At 34.4% G+C, this 18,036-nt stretch overlaps 1 long non-coding RNA gene and 1 pseudogene across 1 annotated transcript; one reads left to right on the plus strand and one right to left on the minus strand.

Annotated features, from left to right (window-relative positions):
• The first annotated feature begins 948 nt into the window (after positions 1-948).
• On the plus strand, positions 949-3,764 carry LOC107476060 (endochitinase-like; annotated as a pseudogene).
• A 9,463-nt stretch (positions 3,765-13,227) lies between these two features.
• LOC107476125 (uncharacterized) lies at positions 13,228-17,229 on the minus strand. The gene is made up of 4 exons (XR_002371469.2): positions 16,568-17,229; positions 16,384-16,494; positions 16,158-16,272; positions 13,228-13,610 (listed from the first exon to the last, which is right to left on the minus strand). It is a non-coding gene; the product is annotated as an uncharacterized LOC107476125 (long non-coding RNA).
• Positions 17,230-18,036: the final 807 nt, after the last annotated feature.

The following is an 18,036-nucleotide window of genomic DNA, read 5'->3' on the forward strand; positions in this document are numbered from 1 at the left end:
AAATATATCAATGAGTAAAGTATTATTTTTGTCCCCAATGTTTGGGTAAGTCTTATTTGTGTCCCTAACATTTAAATCGTTCTATTTATATCCAACATTTATAAAAGTGATTCAATGTTATCCTACTATCAATTATACTAACAAATCAAATTATATTTTTCAATTATTCTCACTTAGATGCATTCATTCTCAATTAGGTCTCACTTGGATGTGCTCGATTTTAATATTATACCCACTATTTGTGTTTAGATTCAATTATGTCCCTAGAAAAGTGAATTATGTAAATGTTGTAGGAATTAGTTTCAACTTTTGATGAGCTATTTTTCAGAGTGGATCATCGATTCTATCCCAGACATTTGTATTCTAACTTCAAGAAGAGATTTTTAAAACTCAAACTAAAGCGTTCATGATGTGTAATTGACGGCAGGATAACATTGAATCACTTTTACAAACGTTAGGGATACAAATAAGATTTACCCCAAACGTTGAGGACAAAAACGATACTTTACTCTATATCAATTTATCCAAGTCAATAGTTACTTATTATCAACAGATAAAGTATTAATTAAACTCTTTAATATTATTTTTGGTGAAATATATATGTCGGATTAATATTACTAGACCCATTATTATTATTATTATTATTATTATTATTATTATCAAGAATTTGATCGGTTTAAGTCTATTTATAGAAGTTTTAATTAAAGGAGACATTAGTCCTTTAACGCCTTATGCCACTTTAACCAAACAACTGAATGTTAATAATCCATGATCAATGATGAATTATTATATATAAATATACACAAAAATAGATACTAACTGATTTTTGTAAATAATTATTATACAATAATCTATATAATAATAGAAGCAGCCAAATTTGAAAATAAATATACACATCATTTTCAAAACTCACCTATAAATACATTACATTATCCCACATGAAACCAACACATCACACACATCAAAATCTTCCACACCAACCCACTCACAAAAATGAGTAACACAAAAATTCCTGATTATCTTATGCTAACCCTAATATCATCATTAGCATTCACATTGCTAATTGGAACCACCATAGCTGAACAATGTGGAAAACAAGCAAATGGAGCATTGTGCCCTAACAACCTATGTTGTAGCAAATTTGGTTATTGTGGTAACACAAATGACTATTGTGGTGACGGTTGCCAAAGCCAATGCAAAGGTTCAACACCAAAAACACCACCTAGTTCCGGCGGTGGTTCCGGTGGTGGTGATGTTGGTAGGATCATAACTTCTTCTATCTTTGATCAAATGCTTAAGTACCGGAACGATCCGCGGTGTAAGGGAAACGGATTCTATTCCTATAATGCTTTCATCGCCGCCGCTCGCTCTTTCAGCGGCTTTGGTACCACCGGTGATGATGCCACCAAGAAGAAGGAGCTCGCTGCTTTTTTGGCTCAAACTTCCCATGAAACCACAGGTTATATTGTTCTTTCAAACTCTATTATTTTTATATAACCGTTTAAATTTTTAGGATAAATTATTCTGTAATATCATATCATAATTTTTATAAATAAAACTTTTAAAAAGGTTTTTAAGTATACTGATATAGTGGTGTTTTAGTAATTTTAAATTTTAATAATTGATTTTAATTATATATATATTATATATTTTTTATAATTAAAATCAACAATTAAAAATTATTAAAATACTGATATATTAGTACACTTAAAAATTTTCCAATTATATTTGATTTTATATTTCTGCTCCATGGTTATTGTTAGTATGAGAGTTCTGAGTCTGTAGGAGCTTTTGGATTTGGAATAGTGGTAAAAATTGTGACACTGGATGGAACCTATTTTCATCTTTTATAATAATAAATACTAAAAGAAATTAAATACTTTAATTTTAGTACTTTGCTTGAGTAATTTAATTTGAAACTTGTTTCTTTTAACTAAGGTCTATAAAATTAGATTTTATGAATTTAAAGAGAATTTTAGTTATAATATATATCTTAATTGTTGCTTAATTAAAAAAAACATGTTATATAATACATATGAAATAATAATGTTCCTTTGGAATTGAAATCTTTAAGATTAGATTTACATGGAGATGATGATAATAAGACACTTATTTCAATTTCAATTCTGCACATACATCAACTTCATTGCAAGAAGTCACAATCTTTTAAAAGCATATATAGAACTACATGAATTGATTGGTATCGGTAGCTAGGTGACATTAATTTAATTACTAACAAACATTTAACATAAATGAAATGAAATTAATGTATTGACTTTTNAATACCCAGGCAGATTATTGTACCCCTTCCCAACAATGGCCATGTGCTTCTGGCAAAAAATACTATGGCAGAGGACCAATTCAACTTACTCAGTAAGTACATATATATAAAACGGTAAAAATTTAAGAAAACTTTCGATATTTTAGTAATTTTTAACTATCGATCTTAATTATAAAACATATATAATATATAATTAAGATCAATAACTAAAAATTATTAAAATATCAATATATCAATATATTAAAAATTTTTCAAAATTTTATATGCAGATGTATGTTTCTATATGAAACTTATTATAGCTAAAAAAAATATAATTAAATAATTTGTATATAATTTCTGACCTTTTATATATCATTGAACAATGTATCAATATATTGTTCAATGATATCTACCCATATAATTATTAATTTCACCTATACCTAAATAATTCTCCAATTTTATTTAAGCACATTATATTGGATTAGAAAATAATTTAAAACATGTTAATATATATAAAATGAATTTAAATAATTAAACGTATACATAAATTTTATTATTAGTGAAAAATGAATGAATTAATAATATTACATAAAATTTAAACTAAGAAATTATTGTTATTATCATTTCATATGAGTTTTAATTTCGTCTATACAAATTAAAATTCAATGCCTTATAGAGTAGCTAGTGATCCAATAATGATCTGAGGTGTTCATTTGTCTAAGAATTACATAACATACTATATCATTTTTATCAAATTGTGAATCCATCAAATAATAATTCTTTTCATCAAATTTTGGTCTTGCCCTACATACATTACCCTTATATTTATGATGACGATATTTAATTAATATTTTTTTTTCAGCAACTATAATTATGGGCCAGCTGGTAAGGCTATAGGACAAGATCTTCTAAACAACCCTGATTTAGTGGCTAGAGATGCAACTATTTCATTCAAGACAGCCATATGGTTTTGGATGACAGCACAAGGAAACAAGCCATCAAGCCATGATGTCATCACCGGAAGATGGACACCATCGGCGGCGGACAAGGCGGCCCGCCGAGTCCCCGGATTTGGAGTGATCACTAACATTATCAATGGTGGACTTGAATGTGGGCACGGATCGGATTCCCGGGTCCAAGATCGGATCGGGTTTTATAAAAGGTATTGCCAAATGTTGGGAGTTAGTCCTGGAGATAACTTGGATTGCAACAATCAAAAGCCTTTTGCTTAGGGCAAATTGCTATTATTGAATGTTTTGTAATGGGTAAAAATTCAGATGCAGTTAAATTCATGTGAAGTTGATAGTTGAGAGTAGTCAAATTATTTAGTAACTTTCAACTATTAATTTCACGTAAACTTAACTGTACTTAAATTTTTACCTTTGTAATAATAAGAGAACATGTTGTAATAATAAGGGTTTATAGTGATACCCACAGGTAATAGCAAATTACTTTGCTACTATTACCTAAAGTAAATAATACAACTAAGAATAAATTTTCAGTATCTAAAGTCTAAACTGAGAAAAATTTATGGATATCCTAATTGCCTAAATAAATTGTTGATCGATTTCATTAGTTTGATTAGTCCATTCTTAACACTCTTACATAAAATCCTTTTTATATACGAGAATTTATATTTTAATCACTACTATCAAAATAAAAAGTAACAAAAGGAAAGAAAAAAATACAATTATTTAATTAAATACGTGTATAAATTATTTTTAGAGGAGTGTTACGGGACCAGCAGATTTTGTAAGTTATAACCATCAATAATGTATTTAATAGTGTGAGATTCCATCTAATAGTGGAGAATAAATTATTTTTATTTTACTGGCTAAATACTGATCAAATTTTAACAAATTTACTGCCCCTAGACTTTTCCTTATTTTTATACACAATTGGATGCGGCACCTCTTGGAACAAAGCTGGAATGCCATGCCTAACACGAAATGTACCTACATGTGCTTTGGTCTCTTTTTTCTTTTTTGTTGAATTATTATAAAATATTACTAGGTCAATTAATTGCAAGCAATAAATATTCAGAACGTATTCACAAGAATGTATCTACAAATATGTAGATGCAGGCAATGTTAGGGTGGTGGTTGATTTTTAGTGTATATATAATATTTTTGTTAATTATATATATATTTAGGTAATAAAACCAATTTATGATTTAGTAAACTCTGCCATTAAGAATTTGACTGATCTAGTTCATCAATTTATGATTTTCAAATAAAGGGAGCATTATTACCTCATTAGCCTCCCAACAAAAAATTATCTATTTTTAGAATCAAATTCAAAATACTTTATTAATGGACTAAATATATGTGTTACTTTAACTAGTATCGTACACACATGCATTAACTAATTAACGATTATAATAAAGAGTGATGTCATATATATGACTAAAAATATATTATTTTTGCCTAACATTTAGTTGATATTCTGAATTTTAAGTGATAACTTTTAAATTCTAAACTTAAAATTTTAAATTATATAATAGTATAAAAATAAAATATTGACCAAATATTAGTTAATATTAACAAAAGATATCGATTCATAATATTTTAAAGACTAATAAATTTGGGAGACAATAAAATATTTATTCAAATATTTTAAATTTATCTTATTTAATATTCACTTATTATCGTTTAAATTATTCAATGTTAAATGAAGTAAATTTGGGCTATATTTGCCCTATTTTTACCAACATTTCACTCATACAATTACAGAGAAGGAATATATTTCTTTTTCCCTTTTTCATTTTTTTTAACCACAAATTCAATTGTTTTTCTTTTTTCTTAATAAATATATATATGAAAACAGGATATTTATTTTTTTAATTGTTTCTCTCTTTTTCTTCATGCCCCATCCACCCCGGCCCCTCCCTCTAAACCCAAATTATCTCCTATTCAAACTTCCAAATGAATAATAATAAATGGAAGAAGAAAAATATTATTCCCTTTATCTTCAATTGATATTTAAACAAATATTGAGGAAAATTATTAAAAACTCTATCGTTCCTCAGTTAAAATATATGTCACTTTCTTTTTATAGGATTCAACATATATAGGGGCGGCCACACCCTTCCTTCCTATGACTCTCAACAAAATAGATCACATATATATCAAAGGAAATTTAATTATATATGAAGCCAAAATTAGCTAATTTTTTAATTAATAATATCAGTTATTTTTAATTTATTTTGTATCTTAAAATTTTTAAATTTTGAATTTTAAACTCTAACCCTTAAATTCTAACGCTAAATTCTCCAATAAATAAGAGTTAAAAAAATTTATAATAAAATAATTAATTAATATTAACTAATTAAAAGTTGATTTCTTATACTTATTTATATCTATTTATCTATGATGTACAAATATTGACATTGTAACACCCTAACTACCAAAGCTCACGCTTCTGGTTGCGCAACTCTGATAGCTCGGACATTACTACGACACTTATACTATTTAATATTAAAATATGAGACTGTTTAAAACTTTAAACCGCAATACCGCTCCTAAGAATACTTTCGTTCGACAACCTACATCCATAGATACCATATAACTTACAAAAAAAACTCATAAAGGATACATCCATATAGATACATATATTTATAAATAATATTACAAACATTATCCAATACAATTCATATCCCTCTTACAGAATATATCAAGATAAAGGCGATGGTACAATAAACCATAACTAAGACAATACGGAGCATCTCAACAACAACTAAAATAAACCCTTCGTGACTTCTGCGCCCTTATCCTGAAAGGGAAAAAAATGTAGGGGGTGAGAACATCATCCTCGAAAGGGTTCTCAGTAGAGGGTTTTTGGGAATTACTGTAATAGGATACGTGAAGATAACCGCACCAGTGATTAATAACCATCTTATGCCTCTTTCAAAAACAACGGTTTTTCGATAAAAAATAAAGTCAAAAATATTTTCTGAAAGAGGAACCGTTCAATTCTCAAAACATCAAAGCCTTTCAAAAAGGTTTATCTATACTGAACCAAAATAATCTTTCATATCTTATTCCAAACCAGAACCACAAAACCGAAATCAACCATCGGTCCATCTCATTCAACCACGGCCCTAGGCCCAAACAATCCAACCACAACCAATCCGCCACAATCCAACAGAGTTCCAGATGCAAACACAAGTAGGAAGATACAAACACAAACAAACAATTATTGCAAGTAGAACAATTAGTAGTTAATCACATAGGCAAACCAAGTATAATATGCACACCCAAACAATGTCACATAGATGCATATGATGCATGCCTGTCCCTAGTGGCTGATGATATCATCTGTCGGTTATAGAGCCAACCCGACAAGTCCTGATAGCTAACCATTGGATTGTCCCTCTGTCGTGTCTCTCCAACTCGAGTTATACTCAATATAAACTTGATCATAATCATGATCCATATCCATCACCCTCACTGGTGAATATTTATAGGGGTGAGCTCATCCGGGGCTTTCACAGTGCCCGACCACCCTAACGACATAGGGTTAAAAGAGCTTCAAGTCTCAACCTGGAGCATGTGGTGGCTAGCAACTGCTTTCTCCCAGGGAAACTCTTATCTCCGATAGTGGAAGTGCAATATCACAAATTATCAATTATTCAGCATATACATGCATTCATTCTCATCCATGGATCAACATCCATCTCAGTGATCCGGCTCACGGTTCAGTCCAGAACCAGCCAATATTCATAGCATACACAGCCATTCCAGCTCACGGTTCAATCCACAACCAGCCAATATTCATAACATACACAGCCATTTCGGCTCACAACAAAACAACACTTCCACATTCAACATCATCAATTCGTAAAATCGGCATTTAAGCCATAAATCACTTTTTCTCAAATCGTTTCACTTTGAAATCAAGTTTCAACTCTTTTCAACCTTGGCTTTTAGAAATCTCGTTTCTCAAATCATCTCAGGCTCATAAGCCACTTTTACTCAAGATAAATTCCCCTTTGAAAACAATGTCACTCTCGATATCCTCTTTTCAAAACTTCCATAACCATAGAAAGTTAAAGATTCATTTGAAACATTCAAAATCATCCATCCAACAATGGGATTTTATAACAAAATTTCTCGGCAGAGTTCCAAGTCTTTAGAGGAGAATAACATAACTCATTTCGCCAAATTAATTTTAAATTCATTAAAAACCTTGGCTTCCTGATCTGAGTAGTAAAATAGGATCTAAGCCAATCCGAGTCATGTAATCAATTACTCTTTTCAAAGCCATTTTCTTTACTTAAACAAAACCGGCTTCAATTCCATAATTAAATCTGAAGCATTTCAAACTGCTAAGAGAATCATTTTTTGTTGTGTTAAACTAGAGTTCAAAGGGTACTCTGAATCTTATTCAAAACGTCAAAATAATGAGGTTCATCAATCGAAATCCAATTCCTTTTAAAATCACGAAAACTCTTCCAATGGACACTCTTTATGTTTAATAGAGAAAAACATAAACCCGTTTTACCTTTTAAAATAGCCTCAAGGCAAAATTCTCTTTCGAATAACTTGTACCCAAAGACATACTATTCTTCTTGGAAAATAAGGAGAAATCATGATTCTCTTTTCAGTAATTCTTTCAAAGCATAGCTTCATCGCTTTTCATAATTGATCTAAGTAAAGATAATAAAAGAAGCCCTAAATTCACAATCCTCCAGGTAAATAAGAAAGGCATTAAACTCAAAGTTTCCCAAATAACATTTCAAATAAAGCCTCAGATTTTATTGAAATTTCGACAGCATTTCCCCTAAAACTTGGACTTTGCCACCCGGTTCGGGTCCCAACTAAACCGTTCCTCAATCCTTTTCAACAGTCCAGAACCCAAAAATCAATTCAAATCACGCTAAATCCAACAGTCGCCTCAGTGGCGTATCTCAAGGAAACCATTTCAAAATCAACTCAATATCAATCGATTTAACTCATTTCCAAAGCTTTAAAGAAACGGTTCAATAACAAATCATTTGTCCAAAACCAAGTCAATTAAAATAAACCAAGCTAAATTCAAAAGTGCATTCAACTTTTCACATCATTGAAATAATTGACTCAATTCAAACCAATCCTCAACGGTTTAAACTCATATTTCAAATCTTTAAAGAATCAACTTCAAAACATTACATTTCACAAAGCCGCACAACAACAAAGCCAAACCAACATCCATAATCATTCGAGTCAATCAAATAATACATAAGGCAGATACAATCACCAAATACACAATATCTCACATCAGAATCCATATGTAATAATTCCAATACACAAAACATAGTTTTTGGAAAGCGCCCCTACCTCAAAACGCAAAACCATAGCCCAAATGCCTCATCAAGTCCTTTCCGCCTCAAACCGAAACTGACGGAAACCAAAACCTCAGCTCCCAGCCACTTTTGCAATAACCATAACAACACTAATCGTAACATATAATAATCAGGACTCGATCTCACGTTATCAAAACTCATATTCATTAACCAACACGACCGAATACTAACGCGAGGCTTTTCGAAACATAATTACTTACCAAAACTAAGAAAGGACGGCTGAACCGAAACAGCGGCGGTCTCCGGGCCGGTTCAGCGACAGTCCAGCAGCCACTTCAAGCGGCAGCGGCGACAAATTCCGATCACGACAACTGAAACCAACACGCAGTGACTATAGTATTCTCGGAAATCAAAAAGGACAGAAACTACAATTAAAACCCTTACCGGCAAACTTTTCCGGCGACGGCAGCAGGGTCTCAAGTGGCAGAAGCTCAGCCCGGAGCTTCGGCAGTGATCCCGGAAGCCACATAACCACTCCCGGCGGCCAGAAACATAGAGGTGCAGCTTCCTCTCTGGCACCGACACCTGCGGCGGCCTAAACCATTTTCTGACGGCGGCAACTCCGGCGGAGGCGGTGTGTAGATCGACGGCAGACCACAGTGGCTCCTCCACTCTGCGGTTCTGCCTGCCTTCCTCCAAACCTCTACGAGAAGCACCAGCCCCAAACCAAGCTCGACGGTGGTAGTGGAGTGGCTGACCTCAACACTGGCGACGCCGGGCGGAACAGCGACGGCGACAAGGGCACGAACGGCGACGTTGGGACGACAGCCACAGAGCCCTCACCGTGATGGTCATGAAATGGGTCGCGACGGTGACGTGCCACACAGCCCCTCTCCTCGGTGGTGAACCTGGCTCACGGTCGCTCTCTCTCCCTCTGCTGGCCCTCGACGGCGACGACTCCGAGGGGAACGACGAGCAAGGACGGCGGCTCCTCATCCGACAAATCGGCGGCAGTTCCATGGTCGGCGGCGACACAGTTAGGCCGCAGTAAAAATGCGCAATGGCGGCGGCAAGTTCCTGGGCGGTGGATCGACGGTGACAAGGCCTCCCCTGCCTTCTTTCTTCCGAACCTCCCCTTCCCCTTCCCAAATCTCTCCTTTCTTTCTTTCATGGAAAACAAACGCTGCTGCTGAGTTAGGAAAAAGGAGATTTCGGCTGCAGCTGGGTGTGGGGAAAAAGGGAACCGGGTCGGGTAACGGGTCGCTGGGTTAGGGTTTCATTATTTTAAAAATTAGGGTTAGGGTGATTTGATAATTTCACATAAAATTGGGAATGATATAATAATTGAAACCCAAATTAAATTCAACACTAATTGTATATAGAAAATACTATCTGCTCATCAATTTTACAAATTATTTTCAATAAAATGTCCCAACCAAATAATTAGAAATAATATACTTAATTTCTTCATTTTTCCAAAATAGCAGTATTAATATTAAAATATTACTTATCTGATCCAAATCATATAAAATCCTTATTATTTCATAACTATCAACTTTATACTTTAAATATAGAAAACAATCCAATAATTATAAAATTGGATAATAATCATAACTCATCTCAAATCCAATAAATCAAAACTTGCCTTAATTACCTTTAATAAAATAATTTCTGAAATTAAGGCCATAAATAACCATATGATTTGAGACTTGATCATAATAAGACTTTTCAAAAGTTTTGGGTCTTACATTCTACCCACCTTATAAAAATTTTTGCCCTCGAAAATTGATACAAAACGAAAGAAATTTCATATCAGTTCACCCTTGAACACATTTAAGGAAGGAGCAAAAATATCTCAAAATATAAACATATGTACGGTTTTCAATTACTTGGATTATCGTATGCATAAGGATACAAAGGTAGGAATATGGTTGCAAAGCAAACATTATAAGATGTGCTCAAATGCAAAAGATGTTATGGTTCAAGCATGTGGTAGTAAAGCAAGGCACCGAAGGTTATAAAACAGGATGAGGTTACAACGACGTGCTCAACATCCGCACACTAATCTCATCTCAACCTCAAAGCTTCAACTCTCCAACTCCATCAAGCACTTTACAACCTCATAGTCGATTATGAGCCTAACACCTGCAAGCTTGTTTGCAAGGGACCAAACACCCACAACTCATCATAACGTTACACACCTACTGCTTCACCTTCCATATACACATATCACGTCTTAAAGAACTAACGCATCGCGTTACTACGTCTACAAGTCACACGTGATATCAAAATAATTCTCGAGTCTACTCAGAATGATACAAGATTTAGAAAGGAGAGTCAAATGTCAAGGATAGCAACAATAGATTTGAGAGAATGTATCCAATCCCAGATAACCAAGGATACTCAAGCAATGAAGTTTGCTAGACACAATTCAATTGACAACCTCAAAGATAACCCTTGAATCAAAGAAATCCAATAGGATCAACAAGGAGAAGGATCAGCACATTAGTTTGAAACAAATTCAAGCTGAGTCGAAGAAATATGAGGTTTATAGAGAAGAATCTCTCAAACCCAAGACAAAACTCATAGAACTTCAAAAGCACGATTAAAAACACTTTCGAATATATTGTTCATAAAAGAATCGAAAACTTGTAGGAATATCACTTCGCAGCTTAGAAGAAAGTTAAGTAATAAACATTCTTCAAGAGAGTAACAAAAGCATAAACGTGGCTTTGCTCTAATTCAATCTCATGTTGAAGTAGATTATGCAGAGTTTTAAAAAACAAGGTGCTCACAAGTTTGGCTAAAGGCTAAAATATTCCCTCAAATATTTTAGAAAGATAATTAGGTGCACAACTTAACCAAAAGCAATCATAAAACTCGGAAGAGAAATTAAATGCTTGTTCAAAAATCTCCAAAGTCCATATTCAAACAAGTTTGTATAAAAATCTTAGCGAGGTCGAAAGAGGAAGTTAAGCTCTATTTAGGAAAGAAAACCCGAGGTAAAAGTTTGCTATAAATTGGTAAAGGAATTAAGTGCTGCATTACAAACAAACTGGCTTCCAATAAACAAGAAAACTTTCAAAACTTCATTTAAAATAGTGCATGCCCAATTTAATCAACTTTATCAAAACTTGAACAATGGTTTAAATTGTAACCAAGAAACTAAAAAAAATAAGTTCGATTTAGAGCTTCTTCAAAGAGAATTCAATCTGCTTTATAAAATTCAAAACAAGACTCCAAAAATATACTTGAAATCACCATCTCACAATAATAGTCAAGAAGATTAGAATGTACTTGAAAAGGAGTCAAGTCATACAAGAAAGGATCTTAAATCAAAGTAGTCCAAACAAGATCCACTAGGCATAAGATGTCAAACAAGCTTTCAATTGATTCAAAAGAATACAAAAGTCATAGGAAAAGACAACCCAATCATTAGTAATTTCTCAAGGATAATCTTTGACTAAAAACTCTTGTAAAGACAATGAGAGGATAAACGATGCACTATTTTGAAACGAATCAAACTAACTCACATAAGAATGAGATTCACAAGATTGGAAAAACCAAGATCAATGGTAATGTTCACAAATTGTAAAAGATTAGTTAAAAATAAGGTCAAGTATGACATTCATAGAGATGGAAGGTTTAATAGAGAATTTAGTCCGTTCATAGGAAGAAAGCTATGAGTCCAACACTTTCAAAAGAACAACAATGGCATAAACCATATAGCATGCTAAATCAACTCAATTCAAAATAAGTTAAGTAAAGCTTATCAAACGAAACTCAACCGGGATAAAAATGAAAAATTCTTTCTTCCCAAAATTTTGAAAAATATCCAAATACATAATCAAATGAAAATGTGCATTGGAACTATAGTAAAATTACTAGAAAGTCAAATTGTAATTTTAAAGCAATTGTAGTTCTGTAAACCAGTAAAAGTACAGGCGAGATATTAGAAATAAATAGTTGTTAAACTGTATAAGAAATTTTCAAAGTTTTATATATATATAAGTATGTATCTATTCAACAATAATTTTCATAAAATCTCAAAACTGGCTATAATCACTGTCAAAGAAGAGAAAAACTGAATCAACAATTTCTCAAAGAACGGACTCGAAATCCGGAGTTAAAAGGCACATCGCATCAAGACAAGTTCAAAGCTACATCAAAGAATACGTGAATCAAGAAGAACTCAAACAGAGGAAAATAGATGCAACAAGGATTTCAAACAAGCATATGCACTTAAGATCAAACAAGAATGCATATGAATAGAGGAATAGAGTTGAAAAAATCAAACTACTTCCAAGAGGATTAGCAAACAAGAACTTCAAGTTAGGATATGAAAAAACAGGTCGACTCGACAAAATCCAAGATACACAACTGAATAGCCTCGAGAAATAGTTTCTAACGTTCCCAAAACCCGCGATTCGCTTTACTCAAACTTGTATATTATCTATGGTAACCCATTAGTACTTTCATACACATAATTCACTAGTATTAAGCCGGCCAAACTTAATACCAAGAATCATGCAATGCAAGACTATCAGCGTTAACCAATAGACCGTCATGTGTATAAAGCTCTAATTCTCGTCATTCGACAAGACCTAATACATGACAAACGCCCAGAGTATGCAATTGAAGCATAGTCGGTCCATTCGTCAGGCTCTACAGGAAGGACTGCTCTGATACCATAATATAACACCCCAAGCTCACGCTTCCAGCTGCGCAACTCTGATAGCTCGGACATTACTACGACACTTATACTATTTAATATTAAAATATGAGCCTATTTAAAACTTTAAACCGCAATACCGCTCCCAAGAATACTTTCGTTCGACAATGTATATCCATAGATACCATATAACTTACAAAAAAACTCATAAAGGATACATCCATATAGATACATATATTTATAAATAATATTACAAATATTATCCAATACAATTCCTATCCCACTTACAGAATACATCAAGATAAAGGCGAGGGTACAATAAACCATAACTAAGACAATACGGAGCATCTCAACAACAACTAAAATAAACCCTTCGTGACTTCTGCGCCCTTATCCTGAAAGGGAAAAAAATGTAGGGGGTGAGAACATCATCCTCGAAAGGGTTCTCAGTAGAGAGATTTTGGAAATTACTGTAATAGGATACGTGAAGATAACTGCACCAGTGATTAATAACCATCTTATGCCTCTTTTCAAAAATAACGGTTTTTCGATAAAAAATAAAGCCGAAAATCTTTTCTGAAAGAGGAACCGTTCAATTCTCAAAACATCAAAGCCTTTCAAAAAGGTTTATCTATACTAAACCAAAATAACCTTTCATATCTTATTCCAAACCAGAACCACAAAACCGAAATCAACCATCGGTCCATCTCATTCAACCACGGCCCTAGGCCTAAACAATCCAACCACAACCAATCCACCACAATCCAACAGAGTTCCAGATGCAAACACAAGTAGGAAGATACAAATACAAACAAACAATTATTGCAAGTAGAACAATCAGCAGTTAATCACATAGGCAAACCAAGTACAATATGCACACCCAAACAATGTCACATAGATGCATATGATGCATGTCTGTCCCTAGTGGCTGATGATATCATCTGTCGGTTATAGAGCCAACCCGACAAGTCCTGGAAGCTAACTATTGGACTGTCCCTCTGTCGTGTCTCCCCAACTCGAGTTATACTCAATATAAACTTGATCATAATCATGATCCATATCCATCACCCTCACTGGTGAATATTTCGGGGGCGAGCTCATCCGGGACTTTCACAGTGCCCGGCCACACTTACGACATAGGGTCAACAGAGTATCAAGTCTCAACCTGGAGCACGTGGTGGCTAGCCACTGCTACTACCCAGGGATATCTCCGACAGTGGAAGTGCAATATCACAAATTATCAATTTTTCAGCATATACATGCATTCATTCTCATCCATGGATCAACATCCATCTCAGCCATCCGGCTCACGGTTCAGTCCAGAACCAGCCAATATTCATAGCATACACAGCCATTCCAGCTCACGGTTCAATCCAGAACCAGCCAATATTCATAACATACAGAGCTATTTCGGCTCACAAAAAAACAACACTTCCATATTCAACATCATTAATTCGTAAAATCGGCATTTAAGCCATAAATCACTTTTTCTCAAATCGTTTCACTTTGAAATCAAGTTTCAACTCTTTTCAGCCTTGGCTTTTAGAAATCTCGTTTCTCAAATCATCTCAGGCTCATAAGCCACTTTTACTCAAGGTAAATTCCCCTTTGAAAACAATGCCACTCTCGACATCCTCTTTTCAAAACTTCCATAACCATGGAAAGTTAAAGATTCATTTGAAATATTCAAAATCATCCATCCAACAATGGGATTTTATAACAAAATTTCTCGGCAGAGTTCCAAGTCTTTAGGGGAGAATAACATAACTCATTTCGCCAAATTAATTTTAAATTCATTAAAAACCTTGGCTTCCTGATCTGAGTAGTAAAATAGGATCTAAGCCAATCCGAGTCATGTAATCAATTACTCTTTTCAAAGCCATTTTCTTTACTTAAACAAAACCGGCTTCAATTCCATAATTAAATCTGAAGCATTTCAAACTGCTAAGAGAATCATTTTTTGTTGTGTTAAACTAGAGTTCAAAGGGTACTCTGAATCTTATTCAAAACGTCAAAATAATGAGGTTCATCAATCGAAATCCAATTCCTTTTAAAATCACGAAAACTCTTCCAATGGACACTCTTTATGTTTAATAGAGAAAAACATAAACCCGTTTTACCTTTTAAAACAGCCTCAAGGCAAAATTCTCTTTCGAATAACTTGTACCCAAAGACATACTATTCTTCTTGGAAAATAAGGAGAAATCATGATTCTCTTTTCAGTAATTCTTTCAAAGCATAGCTTCATCGCTTTTCATAATTGATCTAAGTAAAGATAATAAAAGAAGCCCTAAATTCACAATCCTCCAGGTAAATAAGAAAGGCATTAAACTCAAAGTTTCCCAAATAACATTTCAAATAAAGCCTCGAATTTTATTGAAATTTCGGCAGCATCTCCCCTAAAACTTGGACTTTGCCACCCGGTTCGGGTCCCAACTAAACTGTTTCTCAATCCTTTTCAACAGTCCAGAACCCAAAAATCAATTCAAAATCACGCTAAATCCAACAGTCGCCTCAGTGGCGTATCTCAAGGAAACCATTTTAAAATCAAATCAATATCAATCGATTTAACTCATTTCCAAAGTTTTAAAGAAACAGTTCAATAACAAATCATTTGTCCAAAACCAAGTCAATTAAAATAAACCAAGCTGAATTCAAAAGTGCATTCGACTTTTCACATCATTGAAATAATTGACTCAATTCAAACCAATCCTCAATGGTTTAAACTCAGATTTCAAATCTTTAAAGAATGAACTTCAAAACATTACATTTCACAAAGCCGCACAACAACTCAGCCAAACCAACATCCATAATCATTCGAGTCAATCAAATAATACATAAGGCAGATACAATCACCAAATACACAATGTCTCACATCAGTATCCATATGTAATAATTTCAATACAGAAAACATAGTTTTTGGAAAAAAAAAGCGCCCTTACCTCAAAACGTAAAACCATAGCCCAAATGCCTCATCAAGTCCTTTCCGCCTCAAACCGAAACTGACGGGAACCAAAACCTCAGCTCCCAGCCACTTTTGCAATAACCATAGCAACACTAATCGCAACATATAATAATCAGGACTCGATCTCACGTTATCAAAACTCATATTCATTAACCAACACGACCGAATACTAACGCGAGGCTTTTCGAAACATAATTACTTACCAAAACTAAGAAAGGACGGCTGAACCGAAACAGCGGCGGTCTCCGGGCCGGTTCAGCGACAGCCCAGCAGCCACTTCAAGCGGCAGCGGCGACAAATTCTGATCACGACAACTGAAACCAACACGCAGTGACTATAGTATTCTCAAAATTCAAAAAGGACAGAAACCACAATTAAAACCCTTACCGGAAAACTTTTTCGGCGATGGCAGCAGGGTCTCAAGTGGAAAAAGCTCAGCTCGGATCTCCGGCAGTGATCCCGGAAGCCACATAACCACTCCCAGCGGCCAGAAACACAGAGGCACAGCTTCCTCTCCGGCAGCGACACCTGCGGCGGCCTAAACCATTTTCTGACAGCGGCAACTCTGGCGGAGGCGGCGTGTAGATCGACGGCAGACCACAGTGGCTCCTCCACTCTGCAGTTCTGCCTCCCTTCCTCCAAACCTCCATGAGAAGCACCAACCCCAAACCAAGCTCGACGGTGGTAGTGGAGTGGCTGACCTCAACACTGGCGACGCTGGGTGGAACAGTGACGACGACAAGGGCACGAACGGCGATGTTGGGATGACGGCCACAGAGCCCTCGCCGTGATGGTCGTGAAATGGGTCGCGACGATGATGTGCCACACAGCCCCTCTCCTCGGTGGTGAACCTGGCTCACGGTTGCTCTCTCTCCCTCTGCTGGCCCTCGACGGCGACGACTCCGAGGGAAACGACGAGCAAGGATGGCGGCTCCTCATGTGACAAATCGGCGGCAGTTCCATGGTCGGTGGCGACACAGTTAGGCCGCAGCAGAAATGCGTAGTGGCGGCGGCGAGTTCTTGGGCGGTGGATCGACGGTGACAAGGCCTCCCCTGCCTTCTTTCTTCCGGACCTCCCCCTCCTCTTCCCAAATCTCTCCTTTCTTTCTTTCATGGAAAACAAACGCTGTTGCTAAGTTAGGAAAAAGGGGATTTCGACTGCAGCTGGGTGTGGGGGAAAGGGGAACCGGGTCAGGTAACGGGTCGTTGGGTTAAGATTTCATTATTTTAAAATTAGGGTTATGGTGATTTGATAATTTCACATAAAATTGGGAATGATATAATAATTGAAACCCAAATTAAATTCAACACTAATTGTATATAGAAAATACTATCTCTTCATCAATTTTACAAATTATTTTCAATAAAATATCCCAACCAAATAATTAGAAATAATATACTTAATTTCTTCATTTTCCCAAAATAGCAGTATTAATATTCAAAATATTACTTATCTAATCCAAATCATATAAAATCCTTATTATTTCATAACTATCAACTTTATACTTTAAATATAGAAAACAATCTAATAATTATAAAATTAGATAATAATTATAACTCATCTCAAATCCAATAAATCAAAACTTGCCTTAATTACCTTTAATAAAATAATTTCTGAAATTAAGGCTATAAATAACCATATGATTTGAGACTTGATTATAATAAGACTTTTCAAAAGTTCTGGGTCTTACAGACATAGATACATGACACGACATGACACGGAATACGCGGACATATAAATTTAAATTTTTTATAAGACACAAAAATAGGATATATATATATATATAAAGTATTTTTTAGATAAATTATAATGATATTTTAATATTTTATTAATATTAAAATATCAATTATTTTTA

Source organism: Arachis duranensis, unplaced genomic scaffold, assembly GCF_000817695.3.
Source record: "Arachis duranensis cultivar V14167 unplaced genomic scaffold, aradu.V14167.gnm2.J7QH unplaced_Scaffold_165934, whole genome shotgun sequence".
NCBI lineage: Eukaryota > Viridiplantae > Streptophyta > Magnoliopsida > Fabales > Fabaceae > Arachis > Arachis duranensis.